The sequence below is a fragment of the Miscanthus floridulus genome, chromosome 7 (genome assembly GCF_019320115.1).
Source record: "Miscanthus floridulus cultivar M001 chromosome 7, ASM1932011v1, whole genome shotgun sequence".
Lineage (NCBI taxonomy): Eukaryota > Viridiplantae > Streptophyta > Magnoliopsida > Poales > Poaceae > Miscanthus > Miscanthus floridulus.
In genome coordinates this window covers 19,725,700-19,731,705 of record NC_089586.1, presented here as the reverse complement: position 1 = coordinate 19,731,705, position 6,006 = coordinate 19,725,700, and the positions used below count along the sequence as shown (strand labels likewise).

The window sequence follows — 6,006 nt, the reverse complement described above, 5'->3', positions numbered from 1 at the left end:
AAGAAAAACAAAAACTATGACTTTACTATTTATTTGGCCATTTCGGCCCAGCCAGCACACGCGCGGCCCACCAAAATTCGGCCCATGGCCTGTTCTCGCGCGCGCGCCAGCCAGCACACCCGGCCCAGCTGCTTGCGGCCTAGCCGCGCGCTCCAGCGCTCCCCCGCGCCCAGGCCGCAACCTGGGCCTGGGCCAGGAATTTGGCCGCGCGCCCTTTCCCGCCTGGGCTGTGGCGCTGGCCCAATTGATCTCAGCCGCTCGCCCCGATCGGACGGTTGGCCTTCAATGTCGCTGGATCAAAACCAGCGAACGCCGTCGCTCCCTGAACCCTAGGTTCATTCTCTCCCTCTCCTTCTCTCTCACCCCGCAGCGTAGCTCGGAGAGACCCGCAGCAGCAGCCGTCCTCAGTGGCCGAGGGAGAAGAAGAGTGGCACCATCCAGCGCCCTCTCGCCGGCGTGCGTGCTCGCCCGAGGCTGAGCACGCCGCCGTCGAGGGGCCGCATGGTGGTGCCCTGTTGCCGTGACCGCTTGGCGAGGTGCAGTGCGGATCTCGGCCCTGTCCCACACGCCGTTCGGGAGCGACGCCACGGTCTCCTATCCGCGCGGTGGCGATGCTGCCGGCGGTGGGTAAAAGCCCAGGTAGGCTTCCTTTTTAGGGTTAGGGTTTGGTTTTCCGATTTGAAATCGGTTCCTTTCCTTTCCTTTTCCCCCCGCGCGCCGGCGTGCTCGACGACGAGGTGACCGAGCCACCCTCTTCCCCTTTCTTTGATTCATTTGTTCGGATTTTAGCCCGATTTGACGATTAGGGTTAGGGTTAGGGTTGAGATGGCCACTGTTTACTTTTCCCCGATTTGAAATCGGTTCTTTCTTTTTCTCAGTCAGTCACCGAGCGGTCGATTAGGGTTAGGGTTCTTTCAGATCCGATCCGAGATCGTGATCTCATTCTTTCTCTACCCCTATCTAGATCTACGTGCTAGTAGGCTCTGGTACCATTGATAATTTTACTTAGGATCTCTAGCAGTAGATCTAGGGTTCGTTCCTTTGAATACGGGATAAACATAGAAGAAAGAACGGAGAGATGAGGAGAGAGGTGGTGGAGTTTAACCTGAGCCCTCGGAGGGAGTCGTGGAGCTGGCCATCTCAGCTTCGGTGATGGAGGCAGCACACGGGCAGCGACGGGTGAAGTAGAGGTTGCACGGACGTCGATGCAGTGCGGTCGGGCGTAGCAGTGACGACGGCGAGGATCAGCGGAGCTTCCCGTCACTGGCTGCGCGCCCTCTTAGATCAGAATTAGGGTTTATCGGTGGAGTTTGCGGCTCACGGCGAACCTCGTGCTTTGAGCCGCCGGCCCCCACCTCTTTATATAGCGCAGTGCGACGGGGGCCCACCAACCATGTAGGGTTGGGCGCCCCCGATCAAGGCGCGAGACCAAGGCCCAATAGGCCGTTGGGCTTATTGGTCAGGAGATCAATCTAACATGTAGCACTTTTGTTGTTATTTGACAATTAGTGTCCAATCATAGTCTAATTAGGCCTAAAAGATTTGTCTCGTGAATTTCGTCTAAACTGTGTAATTAGTTTTATTTTTTATTTATATTTAATGCTTCATACATACGTCCAAAGATTCGATGTGACTGGAAATCTTAAAAAATTTTGAGAACTAAACACTACCTCAGTATGTACGCAAGTGATAACACCAATAATGTAACCTTGACTTGACAGGCGGTAATAGTATAAGTATCAGTTGGAGTACATGAAAGCTCAAGCCAAATGACCGGTGGGTCAATATACAGTTCAATACAAGGACGGCGACAATAGTATGTAGGTAAACTGATCTGTCGTAGATCAGGTGGTCAGGTTCCTGGCTGTCCGAAGTTATCCACCCTTTAAGTTCTCGACTTTTCATAGATACTTATATTTTTTCTGGATTTATTTTAGGATTTAACGGCGCTATATTTTCAGTGATAAGCGACGCCCTCATCGACAGTGAGGCCCCTGTGGTGACTTTATGAATCTCGAGATCTGCTGGTTCAGTACTTCGAAGGTGCTCGTAGGGGTAGGATTTACGTACACGTGTTCATAAAGGTAAGTATGCTTACGTGTTGTCGACGTCTATAATTTTTTTTAAAAAATATTGCAATCCTCACCATCCTGCAGAATCTCCGGATCCAGGCCTTGTTCACTTTGCAAAATTTTTTTGAACCCAATAAATAGTACCACTTTCGTCTTATTTAGTAAATATTATCCAATCGTGGACCAACTAGGCTCAAAAGATTCATCTCGTGATTTCCAACTAAACTGTGTAATTAGTTATTTTTTTTACCTACATTTAATACTCCATGCAAGTGGCTAAAAATTAATGTGATGAAGAGAGAGTAAAAAAACTTAAAATTTGGATGGCATCTAAACAAGTCCCGGTGAAAAGGCATAAAAAAAAGATGGTGTCATCCCTCCCTCAGACAGCCTGTTCGCTTGTTGGTTTCAGCCAGCCCAAACCAGCCAGCCAACAGTGTTTTTCTCTCACAGCAAACCAGCACCAGTCGGCCCAAACCAACCCAGAAACCAACCAGCGAACAAGCCGAGAGCAAGCGCAGCGCAGGCAGCTACCCTCGTTAGCCTCAGTAAAAAGCTAGCCTACACGTAGGAGTGGAGTGACTGAAGCCACCACCTCCCAATCATATACCATTGCAGGCTATATTGCCAGTCTGACACAGCTCTCCATTTCTCTTCAGAACTTTTTCAGCTTTATCAGATGAAAAGCAAATGTTGGGAGCACTTCTCTTCCTCCCATCGCGTTCTCCGGGCCTTGTTTAGATTGTAATTTTTTTCAATTCGATGAATAGTACAACTTTGTTTGATCATGGACTAACTAGGCTCAAAAAATTCGTCTCGTGATTTACAACCAAACTATACAATTAGTTATTTTTTTTACCTACATTTAATGCTCTATGCATGCGTCCAAAAATTGATGTGATGAAGAAAGAGTGAAAAAACTTTGAATTTTGAGGCAATATAAACAAAGCCTCAGATGAAAAGCAAATGTTGGGAGTACCTTCTCTTTTCCCATCGCATTCTCTGGTTGTTGCTTCTGAATTTTTTGTCAGATGAGACACATGTATCCTCTGCAGGATGCTAGCAGGCTCTGCGAGGCCACCATCCTGACGAAGCCAACATCCAGCGTGGAGCGTTGGGGTGGCCTCAAAATGAATTCCCAGCCTTCTAGGTCAAGATGATCTCATTATTGGCTTTATTACCGTTCAATCAATAAGCCTTGTGTATACATTCTTTTAAGATAATGAAAAGAATATCCGGCTTCATCCTCGTCAAAGAGGAATTATATCAACATATTACAACCCAACACTTTAAGACAGTCACAAAATTATGACAAAACAAACTCATCAAGACCCAATTCTAATTATTGAAGGCCATCTAAGGACGGAAAGAGGCTCAACGCTGCAGTTTCCAAATTATGACAAGCCCTCAACATGAGTGCTTGTTGATTTTCACACTGTTGTAAATGGACAAATCTGTATATACACTATATATAGCATAATTTCTTCAACGATTTCAAAGCCTTTCCATAGAAAAAAACACTTTTTTCTAGAGATAGTACTCTGACAAATTTTATTGTCAATGCATAGACAGTGGCAGTGTTACAGTAAAAAGTAATGACATATTCAAATACTACTGTTTTGTCATTGTTGAATAATACCATTTGACAGGTCCATCCACATCGGTTGACAAAGTCTCAACCACGATGTAGATGAGCCCTAACGGTAAACAGTGTAACAGTGACTTCCTAGGACTACAAAGATTTTCAAGTGACTTGCAAGCTCTGGCACGCTACATTGACAAAATCACATTTGTGCGGTGTTTGAAGCCTTGGGAGCACTAAATATTTCCCACGCTAGGTTATATTTACTTCAAAGCCTGCAAACATCTGCGAGTACGAGAAGAAGTGCAGATAGCGTGATTGAGAGAAACCTTTAAGCTAATAATCCATTCTTCTTGCAACAACTCGAACAGCGAGATAGCCATGGCACATGTCCATCTCGCCCTTGCTATGCTTCTCTCCTTGGCCTCTCTTGCCACCTCTTGCACTGAGCAGGAGAAGAGCTCCTTGCTTCAGTTTGCCGCTGAGCTATCCCAGGACGGTGGCCTCACCAGTTCATGGGAAAACACCACAGATTGCTGCAAATGGGAAGGGATCACCTGTAGTTCATATAGCACAGTCATCGATCTCTTTCTGGCATCGAAAAGCCTTCAGGGGCACATCTCGGCGTCCCTTGGCAACCTCACTGGCCTGGTGCGCCTCAACCTGTCACACAACTCCTTATACGGTGACCTGCCGTTGGAATTACTGTCCATCAAGAGCATTGTTGTCCTTGACGTCAGCTTCAACCAACTCAGCGGAGATTTGCAAGAGTTGGAATCATCAACCCTTCGGCCTATGCAGGTATTGAACATCTCAAGCAACTTGTTTTCAGGGCAGTTTACATATACCACGTGGGAGGTGATGAAGAATCTGGTTGTTCTTAATGCAAGCAACAATAGCTTTTCCGGGCAGATACCAACGTACCTTCTGTGTCAACGCGCCTTCCCTTTCTGTACTTCAACTCAGTTACAACCAATTCAATGGAAGGATCCCTCCAGGACTTGGTAATTGCTCCATGCTTTCATCTCTCAACGCTGGGCACAACAACCTCAGTGGGACTCTTCCTGATGAGATCTTCAGAATTACTGTGTTGGAGCACCTGTCTTTTCACAATAATCAGTTACAAGGATCACTCAGTGGCATCAGCAAGCTAACAAATCTGGTCACCCTTAATCTTGGAGGGAATATGTTCAGTGGCAATATCCCATATTCTATAGGTGATCTACATTTGGACCACAACAGCATGTCTGGGGAGCTACCATCAACTTTGAGCAATTGCACAAATCTCATAACTATCGATTTCAGTGGCAACAGTTTCAGTGGAGGACTCGCAAAGGTTAATTTCTCCAACTTGCCAAATCTAAAAACCATAGATCTTATGCTGAACAACTTCAGTGGCACAATTCCAGAAAGCATCTACTCATGCAGCAATCTAACCGCACTGCGGCTATCTTCCAATAAGTTCCATAGCCAGTTGTCAAAAAGAATTGGCAATCTGAGGTCCCTTCGCATTCTTATCGCTTGTTGACATCTCGCTTACAAATATCACAAGCACACTTCAGATCCCTCAGCAGCTGCAAGAACCTGACCACCTTACTACTAGGGAAGAACTTCAAGCATGAGGCCATGCCAGATGATGATGCAATTGATGGTTTTGGGAATCTTCAGGTCCTTTTCTTAAATGACTGTTCATTATCTGGAAAAATACCTCTTTGGCTATCGAAGCTCACAAATTTGGAGATGTTACTCCTATATAACAATGAACTAACCGGACCAATACCAGACTGGATCAACAGTCTAAGTTTCCTCTTCCATATAAACATGTATAACAACAGCCTTACAGGGGAAATTCCAACAGCCCTAATGGAGATGCCAATGCTAGAGAAGGAGAAGGTTGCACCAAGGGCATTTGAGTTGCCTCTTTACACCCGATCAAAGCAGTACCGCATGGCTGTTTCTTTCACCACTATGCTGCATATTGGCCGAAATAAGCTCACTGGTGCCATCCCTGAAGAGATTGGTCAGCTGAAAGCACTAGTTTCAATCGAATTACGCTCAAACGAATTAACTGGTGCGATCCCACAATCGATTTGCAACCTCTCAAATCTTGAGGCGCTGGACTTGTCTGGCAACCATCTAACAGGTTCAATCCCGAGTGCCCTAAACAATCTGCATTTCCTTTCTAAGTTCAACATTTCTAACAATGACCTCAAAGGGCCTATTCCAATGAATGGCCAGCTGAGCACATTTCCAAGTTCTAGCTTTGATGGAAACCCCAAGCTGTGTGGTCCTATGATTGCTCACCACTGTGGTTCGTCAGAAACAACTGTCTCCACAAAAGCGACAAAGCAA

General features: G+C 46.2%; 1 pseudogene; it reads left to right on the top strand.

Moving 5' to 3' along the window:
* Positions 1–3,666: 3,666 nt before the first annotated feature.
* LOC136465187 (receptor-like protein 2) overlaps positions 3,667–6,006 on the top strand; it is a 33,504-nt pseudogene continuing 31,164 nt past the window's right edge.